At 30.5% G+C, this 13,361-nt stretch overlaps 1 protein-coding gene across 1 annotated transcript in view; it reads right to left on the bottom strand.

Annotated features, from left to right (window-relative positions):
- Positions 1–11,441, bottom strand: part of LOC107163117 (proton-coupled amino acid transporter-like protein pathetic) — a 44,558-nt gene extending 33,117 nt beyond the window's left edge. Inside the window, exon 1 of the mRNA XM_089230808.1 lies at positions 10,831–11,441. The gene's annotated coding sequence lies outside the window, so the exon portion shown is untranslated. The remainder of the gene's footprint in view (positions 1–10,830) is intronic.
- Between the last annotated feature and the right edge of the window lie 1,920 nt (positions 11,442–13,361).

The following is a 13,361-nucleotide window of genomic DNA, read 5'->3' as shown; positions in this document are numbered from 1 at the left end:
ATAATAGTTTTCGTAAAAATTTTGTGTATTTTAATTTGTTTATTATTTTTGATTAATAAAATATTAAAATGCACATATTAAACCATTTTATAGTCGTTAATTTTTAAGACATAATTATTCACCTATATTGTGTAAGATTAAGATTGCATTGTGAAACCTGAAGTATAGTAAATGAGTGGTTTTATTTTAGACTAGCTTTTAAGAAAAAAAAACGTATAAAATGAACCATATTACATCATACTACACCTTGAACCTCTACAAACTGCGCACACCCATGATTGCCAGTTATAAATATTTAAAAAGTGTAACTTTATTGTATTAATTTAAAATTTAGTAGGTATAAGCGTATAGCTAGGTCGTTAAAATAATAGAACTTATAAAAAAAATCTATGAAATTATGACAACTTTGTAATTTGTTCAATATTGTGCATAAAAACTAACAATTAAGTAATTATTTTAAACATACCTAATATTACTTGTATAGTATTGTATATATCTATAATACTTAATATATATAATATTACCTATATTTAAGATTTACCATACCATAATTAGTAATATCTTTATATAACTTTACACAATAACATAAATAGCATAGTTTAAGAAAGAAAAATTGTATTTTAATATTTGTTTTTGGAGTTTTTAGCATTTTTATTTTTTAACTTAGAACGTTTATCAATTTTATCGGAAACGATTAAACCATTTTTTTTGCCACATGACTACGATGTAATAATGGTATAAATATCAATTACATTTATCACAATAGAAATTATCGTTAACATTAAATTTACCATAATTTTTTTTATTACGCTATTGCAGCATTTTAAGATATTTAATTTAATTTTTTTTTAAACTATTTATCGAACATGAAAATATAACTTATAATTAAATGACATCGGACCCATGTATTCATGGTCTTTGTAAGATGTAATGAATGCGGATGCAGATGTTCTACGTATTATAATATATTGACGGTTAAATAAGATCCGTGCAACTCGTATAATGTCACCTGATGGAATTTGCATATTGTTATACCCTACCGTCAATAACAATTGCCTTTTATTCATTATATACTATTATGTTTTACAATATCAATTATGTGTATGTATAGGGCTTGGATGCACATTGCAGTTATTTTTGAGAATCTTCCTCAATATTTTTTAATAATATTTTTGAAAAAAAAAAACAAAATATTTGCAGTTTTCAATATTTATATTATTATTTTACAGAATTAAATAGCTATTATTATTTATTTGCAATAAAAGTTAGTTTTTTAATCAATATTCTAAATGTATAACACTTTGGTATGAACTTTTGGTGCACATATACTATGTAAATATAATAATATCAAATAATATGTAGTAGATATACTATGTTTTTTATAAAAATAAAAATAATCTTTTAATTTAAGTAAAGTTAAAATTATACTTTCGAATGTAACATAAAGATACCTTAATATTGAATAATTTCGATTTGTTTACAATAATTATAACATTGTTCATGACGCATTGCTTCGAGTTTAATTGCACAACTACTATCAACTCTAACATAGGTATCTATTGTATAAATCAATACATTGCATCCATTAATATACATTTACCCTGCAGTGTCGAACCTAACCATTTTGTTTACCTGTATAGTATATTTTTTATATAATATATAAATTATAATATCTTGTTGGCTCAAATAAACATATTTTACGAAAAACTGATTTAAAAAATAATAATTTCATAAGCAACATTAATTGCCATTTCCTGAACTAACTCTTTTGAAATAAAATCTGAATACAATAAATATATTTTTATTTATGTGATCCAATTAAAATAATTAAATAATTATTGCTAGCATATTTTATTATAATATAATACTTTATAATATACAGTTTATAGTTGTATAATGATCAGAAATAGTAAATATGTATAGGTTAAAGATGGGAAAAATTCCAGAGGGGACTAATGTCTCCATAAAGTATTAAGCGTTCCATATATAATTTTAGGTATAATGTCTAATGTATAAAATTCTAATTTGTTAAAGGGGACGCTTTTTAACCGCCGTCAGAGGTAAGAGTACTGAGTTCTCCTGCGTCTCCCTCCACTTTAACACTTGTTAAAATTTATGAAAAAAATTTTAAATGATTGAATGATTTTATTTTTTATTTGTTAACCTACAGCAACATATTACATAGGTCATTGTGGGGTGCGAGTGGTACTGTAAGTTTTTTAACGGGGGTGGAGGGAACACGTGAGTGAATTGTACGAATTGTATTATAATATCATCAAATCACCTTATACCTTATCGGTATCGAATTATCAAATGGAGTCCATTTATCAATAAAAGTATACCCATGCGCCTACATGTAGACATACACAGAAAAAATTCTACAAATTATAATATTTATATTAATTCAATAAAAATTATAAAAAACATTTCAAAATATACATAACAAAATCTATATTTTATGATTATTATATAACACTAAACAAAAAGTTCGAATTTGTATTATGCAATTACTGATTAGGTCCTTAAAAAATTAAAATTAAAAACGTGTGTTTGTATTTCTGTACATCATGCATGCCATACTGTGCGCATGCATCAATACTTAAGTATCATATACTTTTCACTTACAGGTACGTCCTGTAGAATAGGTGAAAACGATACGAACAAATAGCAGAAGAGAAAACGAAACTGCCTATATGTGTTATGTAGACAAATTATTATACACATAAATATAAATATATATAATACGCCAACGTTTCACCGAAACGATGATCACATATATTATTAAAAAAATACACAAATACACAATGGAGCGGCGCCGATTGTCGAACGGCAATCAGATACCAACAATACAATAATTTTTACAATCCGATATAATATCATACTATTATTAATATGTTTAGCCATAATAGGAATGTGCAAGTTTGTGCGCGTTTTGTGTGTGCACACACGAGGAGAAATTTGTCAAATTGACTTCCCGCAGACGTGCCGCCGCCGCCGGTGCTTCCAAACTTCATTATTATTACCTGGCGACGACTTCAAAGTTCCATGTTCTACAACGCACCCTACATCATTAAATAGATTTGAGAAACAAAAGTATTTTTTGATTATATTTCTGAGCAACAATTGGTGAATATAATATACGACCCCGTGTGGCCTTGTAAATGTGTAATCCAATCCAGTTTAATACGCAGGTTATGTACCTATAGTACTTACCACCTCAACGTTTAGGAAGATTTGGGCAAGTTACTCAATATATTGTACTAGGTAAAATATTGATATGGTCGTTATGTTTGGAAAAAAAAAAGATGCACCAACAATAATCGTATAACCATTGAATATCCACGACTAGGTAGATTAACTGTGAAACCCAAAAAACTTCTTTTTTTGAACTTGTATTTGCAGTCCCATTTATGAATTATCAAAACATAAAAAAAACAATGTAACGTGAACTTTTAATTGTAACTTGTAACTTGTAAATTAAGTTATAGAAAAATGTATAACTAGTTACAACTTACAAGTTAGAAGTTAAATAAAAAATGAGTAACTTTGTTACAAGTTAAAAAAGTAACTGAGTTACGTATAACTTTGATGTGTCCAACCCTACACCTAGGTAAGTGATTAATTATTAAAATAACAATGCATATGCGACATCTGAATCATATGATACTAAAAAAATAATACTGAGACGATCGTTAAGTGAGTGATACCTGATTTTCCTACTTGAGAACAACAACATCGCTGTCTGAGTGGAATATAATCATGATTTGGACATAATATATTCTGTGGTTATAAAAACTAGATCTCGTATTATGCGAAAACAATATCATTCTCTCCTTCCAACTCGGTTACCTACACATTTCCTATTATTGTGTTTGCAGTTTATCTATATTATAATAATACGAACGCGTCATTACAATATTTAAAAAATATAATAATGTTTTACATAGTTTATTATTTTATTATGTATGGGTATTATAAGAGACAAATTGATAGCTAAACAAGTGTTGCTTATATTATTATTATTGTATTGTAATATATTTTCATGATAATAATAAACGTCCGCGTATTGTGTGCGATCATGGTTCGCCCTCGCCACGGTGTGTTTATTTTGTTGTTTATATTATTATTATTAGGTAGGTTATATGGTCGTGGTTTTTGTTTACACGCATAGAGCCACTCAATACACGATGACGTTTTTATTTTTTTTTCATTATTTTATGCTTACCATTATTATTTACGTTTTACTTTTAAAATTCGTTTTTTTTTTTATGTTATTATTAATAAACGCGGCGGCGGCAACAATCACTTGTTTGGGCTCGAGCGAGGGCACGAGCTAGCTCGCGATCGCTCGACCGCAGCGGCGGCGGGTCGTTATATCATGTGCACACATGCGACCGCGACCACGTCTTACCAACGCCAGCGTATATGTTACCTATATACTCGATTCGGTTTCACCTTGGCCGGTCGACGAGGACACCGCAGCCGGTCCCCGCTGCCGCAGCAGCCACGGCCAAGAAGTCGTACACCGGCGTATAATAATAACAATAATAATAATATATACATCATTATATTATTATTATTATTATTTAATACATCACGAGCCGCCGCCACTCGTGTGTTCTGTGTGTATTATATAGTTATTACTTTTATTATATTATATTATAATAGTTGTGCGTGTACCTACCTATTACGCGGCCATTATATTATTATTCTACTTGTTATTATTATTATTACGATTAAAAACATTACGGCGACGATTATTATTACTATTATTATTATATTCTCGTTATCAGCGGCGGCGGCGGCGGCGGCGGCGGCGGCGGCATCGACGACGACGATAGTCGCCCTTCGACCGCGGCTGATGAAAAACCGCGAAATCTCGGCAATAATTATTATTACTGCGTAATAATTCATAATAATGGGACTCAGTGGTGCGGATATAATACTAACATCATGCAACGATTGTAACGTCGATATTGAGCGTGCTTATATGTATATATAATAAAGTCGTGTGAATAGTATTTTTCATACTTTCGCGCGTATTCGGCTTATCGGCCGCGGTTTTCTTTCCGTACCTTAAATATAATTATCATCATTATACTATCTACTCTCGCGTATATATAAAAGTGTGTAAGATTAAACATATAGGTACACACGGGTTTGCATGGTGAGAGAGTTAAATCGTAGCCCATAAGGAAACATATTAATAATATTATCTTATGGGCCATAACTAAGTAATAATACTATAATATAGACATAATGCAAGTGTGTATAGTAGTTACAATCACTCATAACTCAGACCTATTATAGACGTGTGTCGAAAATAATAATTGACGGTAAGAAACTGGTTCACGCCCGGTACCATTAATATATTGTATTTCACATATATAGGCGCACGATTGACAACGAATTTGGTCGTTGGTCTATTTTTTCATTAATGATAGGTGTTGTAGGTATATACACTAGTACACTACATATGCAATCACACATATGCGTAATAATGATAATTAAGAGGTACACGCGAGTATATTATGAAGTTGGAACATAATATCAATCAACCATAATAGCACATTGGTACGCGGGTGCGATTGTGTGCAACAGGTATGCTGCAGCCTGCAGTGTATGACATGAAATTAAGTACATGATATCATAATGTATACCAAAATTACGTGAATTTCGAGCTTGTAAAAAGGCGTGTTCGATACCTCGTGATTTCACTATTCGGTCATTAAATTATCAACGAGAATTATTTGATAATATATCATAAACTTACTATTATATCTGAAATAAAAAATTATCTATATTTTATAGTACACACTATAATCACGTATCTTTCTTTATATTTGATTGTTATACACATATACTTTAAACTAAGATAATAATAATAATATATATATATATATATATATATATATATATATTTAGTTTATACGTAAACTTAATATAAATATATCATGGCGGTTTTGTTTTTTGTTTTCACAGAATTGATATAAATTAAATTTCGAAAATATTAAAAATTTCGAAACTCCCAGCCGCCGAAGATACTACATAAATATATAATATATAACATATATTGCGTATACGTGGACGGGTCATCAAAATTCGGCATGTGTGTATATTATACACAAGAATAATCTATTACTGCAGCCTCGACTTAATAGCAGTTTTCTCCACACGTTATAATCCTGTATCTTTGTCACCATCTCTATTAGATATATGCATTAAAACAGGCTATGATCATGGTGCGTCCAAGTGGCAGAGAGTGGCTACTACGAAAAGAGCAAAAACGCAGCAGTAGATATAAGCATATAGGCTTTATTTTATTGTCGAATTTGAATATTCAAATGCATATTTTATGATATTGCAGACGACGCTACATAATGCATCAGTCGGACACCCGTATAAGCCGTATAATGATTCCGGATTTCGATTTTGAATAGTGGTATTTCTGGATTTCGTAGTTGTAAAGCAATTATGAAATTCAAAAAAATAATTTGAGTGTCACACCAACACGCGCCTACCCGTTATACATGCAGTCGCGGTAGTACGAAACTACAAAATGTTAAACTCTAAAGTTACACAATGCAGACGGATTTATATAGGCGTATAGTGCGTACTATATTATAATATTTTAATAACGTGTGTACGCACCTATAATTTATTGTTGGTATATAAAATAAAATAACGATCATAAAAAAAATTAAAAAAAAAAAAATACAGGTCGAAGAACGTCGAAAATGGCCTAGTATTTACTGTTTACATCACCACACGGTCGCGCGTGATTTATACACGACAAACACGTCTGAAACAACAACTTTGACGAAAACTGCCTATCGATTTACATCACATGCACATAATAATGATAATATACCATACGATTATAGTGGTGACCGCCGACCGAACTAAAACACACAATTTCCAACGAAAATGACAATTAATTTACATCATACGCATGCAAGTAAAGCAATCGATACGAAATCTATATACGATTAATGAACAATACACGTTGCGCGTAAACATCACCATTAAATCATTATGATGATGATGACTATGGGTGCAGTTAAATCATCTTCTATGATGTTGGCTATATACCATGATATTAGTTCTAAGATTTCTAATATTTGTTAGGTTTCCTCAAATCGTATATACACAATTCGTCAATAATTTGTGTGTTTGAAATATGGTGTATGATGTAGTATCAGCATGTAAAAGAATATTATCATAATATACCTATATATATATCTATGCAAATTATGTGTCGACAAAATATTATTTAAATATGAAATGTCACGAATAATGTATATTATTACCGGCCCGCTTATATTGTGTTTTAGCCGCATTACAATATTCACTTTCATCCCATAATGCCTACGTTATCTTTCAAAACCGCACAACAGTATGCTCGCGCGTGCTAATCGAAACATTTCACGTTTCTATAAAACTGTTTTGTAAAATATAACAACGGTTTTTACACAAATCCTCTCGATAAATCGTCTGTTGGCATTCAAAAATCAGAAACAATAGCAGAAACCTATACGGGGCCGTAATTAGATTTAATAATTAATATAAATATTTGTGACTTGTGGGGGGATGTGGGGTCTTGGTTAAAGAAACCGATGACTTAAACTAATAAATGCAAACTGGAGAAAATTTGTTCTCGTAATGTTCTAAATATATTTTGTAATAACGTTCACTATAATTTTCATATGAGGTGATTATAATCTCAATTTTTGATTTTAAAATGATTTACAAATCAACACATCATAACAAATATTATGATAGTTACTGTTACTATAGATAGATAAAAAAAAATGTAGGCATTGGATCATTTAATTCTTTAATAGATATTATTTTATCTAACCAAGTCAACCTTAATAAATAATTTAACTATTTTATTAATTGGTTTGATGTTATTATAAAATAATTATTATAATAAAATAAATCAATTACTTTAAATAGAAATACCTACTAATACATTATATATGTATTTAATGTATTAATAATTTAATTTGAATAAGAATTTATTATACTAACGTGTTAAATTTTTTTTTAACAAGTTATCAGGGTAATTACTTTATATAGGGATTTTTGTATTAGAAAGTTCGTCATTTCAGTTTGGTTCAAATATACAAATTAGAGAATTATACCAAACTATATGCCACACAATTCAATCACTTAAGTATATTTTAATAAAAATCTTAGATTCATTATTCATATATTTTTTATTTATTTATGATATGTATTGCTGTTTATTTAGGACAGTTATTTCAATCACACGTATCATACGGGTAATTGCATACGCGCGCAAAACATTGTTTAAGTTTATACGTGCCACTCCGTCGATGAAAAGTATATAGAGTTGTTAAAATATGGTATTTTATGTTTGTATTATATTATATATGTATTATACGATACTATATGGTATAAAACCATGTAATATACTATAGTATCTACTATCTTAAATTATCAACAATTTTATTGAATGCTGGTAATATTACTATAATTATTATAATGACCTACTTTAAAATGCCTTAAAAATTTCAGAAAAAACATGTAAAAACAACCAACAACAATAATCCAAGAATTTATTACTCTAAAGTCTAAATTAACAATATCAATCCTGATATACCTAGTGACGAGCAATGAATTGAATTTAAATTAATATAGTTACAATTCACAGTGAATTATATTCTTAAATAGGTACCTATCAAATAAATTTTCTTATAATATCAACGAATATTTTTTTTTTAATATCACCTGTAGAAAAAAAATTGATACCATGTATATAAAACATCTCAAATATAACAATATTATAAAGATACACAATGATACTTCCATATGACAAACTTCCCATTAACGAAATTTTCTGTTTAACGAGTTATATTTGAAAACCACGACCTTCATTGTTACAAATATGTTATTCTATTTAACAAATTCTTCTATCATATGATTTTTTTTTGTTCCCCATTCGGCTTCATTATAAAAAAAGTTTCCCTGTATAATAATTAATACCCACATACATCTCAAAAACACGTGTGGATATATAAATATATTTATATATATATATATATATATATATATATATATATATATATATATATAATATATATATACTAAGGTCTCTTAGTACCTGAAAACTACTATAATGTCCACAGAATAATAATGACTTTATTAATAAAAAAAAAACTAGATATCCTATTTAAAAAATGATAACATCCATATAGAGAAAAAAGTTTTTAAACAAAATGAAAATGAAACATTGTACTATTTGTATTGTTGTAACAAAGACAAAGAGTCTAAATACAATAATTAGATACCTTGTTACAATAATACAATTGTAAATAACTATAACAGTCATAAAAATTCACAAAAATACCACACTGGGAAGTGACCTCACTGTTTTATCCATGAAAAAAATGTCTAACCCAATATTTAAGCAGAGAATTCTTATTAATTATGATGAACAACGGTGAACGATGTAGATAAAACTGTGACTATATTCACTTTGAAGTGTGGCAGATATTTTTGAAACTTTTTATGACAACATAGTTTAATGTTGAAAGTTATTCAATAGGTGTTTAGGTCTCCTTTATTAGAAGTTCTATTTACTCTATTTCATCGTCATTCACATACTAAATTTAAAAATAGTAATCTTTTTCTTATTATAGCTCGCAATCATCAACTTATGTGACTGTAAGGTATTTTAAATGTATTTCCCTCTACGCAGTCCTAACCCGAACTGAACTGATAGAATCAATTTTAGACTCATCGTAATTTTTTTTAGGAACCGAAACCCAATCGATATTTTAAGGTACCTAATATTTTTCGATCATTTGTACACAGTTATTTTAGGTTTCAAAAATCAATAGATATTGTATCCAGATTTAGACAGAATAATAGTAATAGGTAACTTTAATAATAATAAAATAGACCTGTAAAAGTTATTTAATAATAAAAATATTATTACTTATTGAATATTAATATGATAGTATGATTATGTGTCCTACATGCAAGAAATGCGTTTGTATTTAAAGTTATCGATAATAAATCCAATATTTTAGGGTTAAAATAAATGTAGATTGCAGATTTTATAGTGGGTATTGAAATATTTTATAATAGGTAATATATATTTGTAATTCATTATTTCTAAAAGTAAAAAAAAATTGTATATCAATCGTTTCAGAGTTGTCATTTGTTATTTAATGCTCAAGTGTTCATTAGCAATAATGATTGATTATGTTTAGTATGATAGTTATATACCCTATATATATAGTATATACCAATACATAATTTATACCATTACCATAATCTAAATATTATAACATCAAACATAGATCATCCAAGTGGTGAAGTATATCTGAAATTTCAATGTTTAGACTCTAAGGATACAGTGAAACTCCCATAAACAGCGAAATCATTAAAATAGTTAATACTATTATTTTAAATCGTAGACATAATACGATACCTAACTTAATGTTTAACTAAAAAATAAAACAGTGATTTATTACAGTTCGTTCATAGACCATGTCGATTTTCTTATAGATAGTTATACCAATACGTAGGTACTAAATTAAAAACAAATATTTTAAATACTAACAGAAAGGACTAAACCGATGTGGTATTAACCGAAATATAAATTCCATGTTTTTGAGAACTTGCAACTACAAAACCCAGCCGACATTTTATTCAACCTATCCGTAACGAAAAAATAGTCGCGACATATACATTATAATAATATGATAGTATAACGTACAATGAATGTTCGCTAAAAAGCCACATAACAAGAATATCGGGTAAAACAATAATTTTTGAAAATGCGTCGATAGGTACCTTAAGCTGATGGTGCAGGTGAATTTGCGCCGGATTTCGCGACTACTCGCCGCAATCGTCACCGCAGTCGGTGATCTCTCGTCTCACGCACGTCCTGATGCTTTCGTCACGAGCACGCGGAATACCGCTCGAATGGTATAATATAATATTATATTGTAACTGTTGTACAGCGGCTGCTGCTGCTGCTTCCGCAACGCGTGGACGCGCCGCTGTCGTCGCCTTCCGTTATGCTCGAACTAGTCGTGCGCAGCGCTCTAGACCGTATTCTTCACGTGCGAAGTTATATTATTATTATTGTTGTGATAAAGCGGAGTGCGTCGGCTACAATTTTATACCGCGACGTACGGTGCAACGACGGCCTGCGGTTGTATGCGTGCACAACAACAGTGTCAACAATGTTATCGGAACATGCAGCGTGCTTGTATGCAAAAGCGGCGCGATGCAGCAACGGTTGAGTGTGTCGCGCTGTAGTAGTGCGAGCTGCATGTGGTGCTTGATGTTGGCGACGGTGTTGGCGCGATGACTGCTGCGACTGCAATGCGGTTGCCACTGTATAGTGCGTGCGCGGTCGGATGAATGAATGATCGACGAATACAAATTAAAATTATATAGAGCTAGATTTGATCCATACGGAGTGCGGTGGCGGCGGCGGCGTATATCGGAGAGTCGGAAGGACTTTCGTCGGCCATACGACTACTGTTATTACACGCGTTATTGGATGCGGTGGAAGTGGTGTGCAAGTGGCGATGGTGGAGGTGGTGGTCGCCGATGACCGTGGTGGCGGCCGGTCACTATGAAATAGTTTAATATATCGTATATAATATTATATATTATAATATAATAACACACATAATATTATATTTATAGTCACCATCATACACAGCAGGTGGATACCTGGTTGTTTGTTACGTTATATTATATACCTATTGCACGATGTAGGTATCGCTGTATTATTATACCTACGCTATTACTAGAACAAAATATATACAATGTATATACGTATAATATTACGCGTATAGTTGACGCCCGCGCGAATTATTATTATTGAAGTTCGGTACCAACGAATATAGCAGTAGGTACCTACTCGACAACACTCGACCTATAACGCGTGATCTACAATATAGGTTAGGTACATGATTATTATCATAACGACGTTAACCATATTAATCATATTATATACCTCGCATGCGGCGGCGACGGCCACACATATTATAGAGATATCGATAGATAATATTATAATTGTTGGAGCGAGGGCCACTTATATAGGTACGGTGCATACATATGTGAGCGCTCACATATATACTGTCATTATACACACACATGCATTTAGAATATAATATATTATATAAGTATGTATAGGTATAGGTGCAGTGTGCCAAGGTACGTGTGAATTATGCGTGCGCGCGTGTGATATGAAACAGCATAATATAATAATATTTATTATTATTATTATTTTTATTATACTATTTAGGCACCATCGACGACGATAAGAAAATGACAAATTAAATTTAAATAAATTAGCACGTGCGATAAACCTGTAGCCGCAATAACTATTGACCCCCCTGTGTTTTATTGTACATGCAATTATCGCCATTACCTGTCTACCGCGAAAATTACCACGTATACCTATATATAATATTAAACTGCAAAAAATGATAACAGCAGCGCCGTTTCGATTTTCCGCGTGAATGGATATCTATACCATTAATTATAATATTTCAGCGCCGTAGTGGCGTTCGAATCGTTTGATGTGTAGGTACTTGAAGGTGTTATGTGACAAAAGTACTATCCAATTCTCAGACGATAATGCGATGTAGGTAGGTATATGGAAAAATATCAACTCGACAACTTCTAAAATATTATAAGACGATTGTTAAATAATTACAACGCAGTAATATTATTGCTATATTCTTACGTAATAACTTAATATTAGTTTATAGCTTCCGCGAAAATGTTGAAATATATCGGTAGTCGATACCTATACAAGTTAGCAATAATAATACCAACATGGTTACATACAGAAAATTATGCATATTAAATTTGGTCCGTTGAGACTTCGAGATACCGAAGTTCTACTGTATATAGTAAGTCTCGTATCATTTAATAATATAGCGAGTACTGATTAGAGTACGCATATCTCACCACAAAAGGTGACAAAACATACGAAAGCTGCACTTAAACCACCTAAAATGTATTCTGTATAAATAAAAACATATGAAAATCCTATAGAATAAGACATCTAATTTTTGCAATTATATTATGTTTATCAGATATATTCTGATGGATTCGGAATTACTACCATGCGCCGATCGCGATAAAGTGGTTTCGGATATAAAAGGTATGCGCAGTTGTACTCTGCAAAATACAAGCTCGGACTCGAGCTAAAAGCATCGCAGTGGCTAAATACTCTGATTTAACGACTAATATTAACATAAGCGTAATTAAGTATGGGCTTGGAGCAGGGGGAATATTGAAAAACGTTTACTTCCATGAGGCATAAAATTGACTTAGAACGAGAATAGGTACCTATG

The sequence above is a fragment of the Diuraphis noxia genome, unplaced genomic scaffold (genome assembly GCF_037042655.1).
Source record: "Diuraphis noxia isolate RWA-SAM2 unplaced genomic scaffold, SU_Dnox_SAM2 contig0001, whole genome shotgun sequence".
Classification (NCBI taxonomy): domain Eukaryota; kingdom Metazoa; phylum Arthropoda; class Insecta; order Hemiptera; family Aphididae; genus Diuraphis; species Diuraphis noxia.
This window is presented reverse-complemented; position numbering and strand designations above follow the sequence as displayed.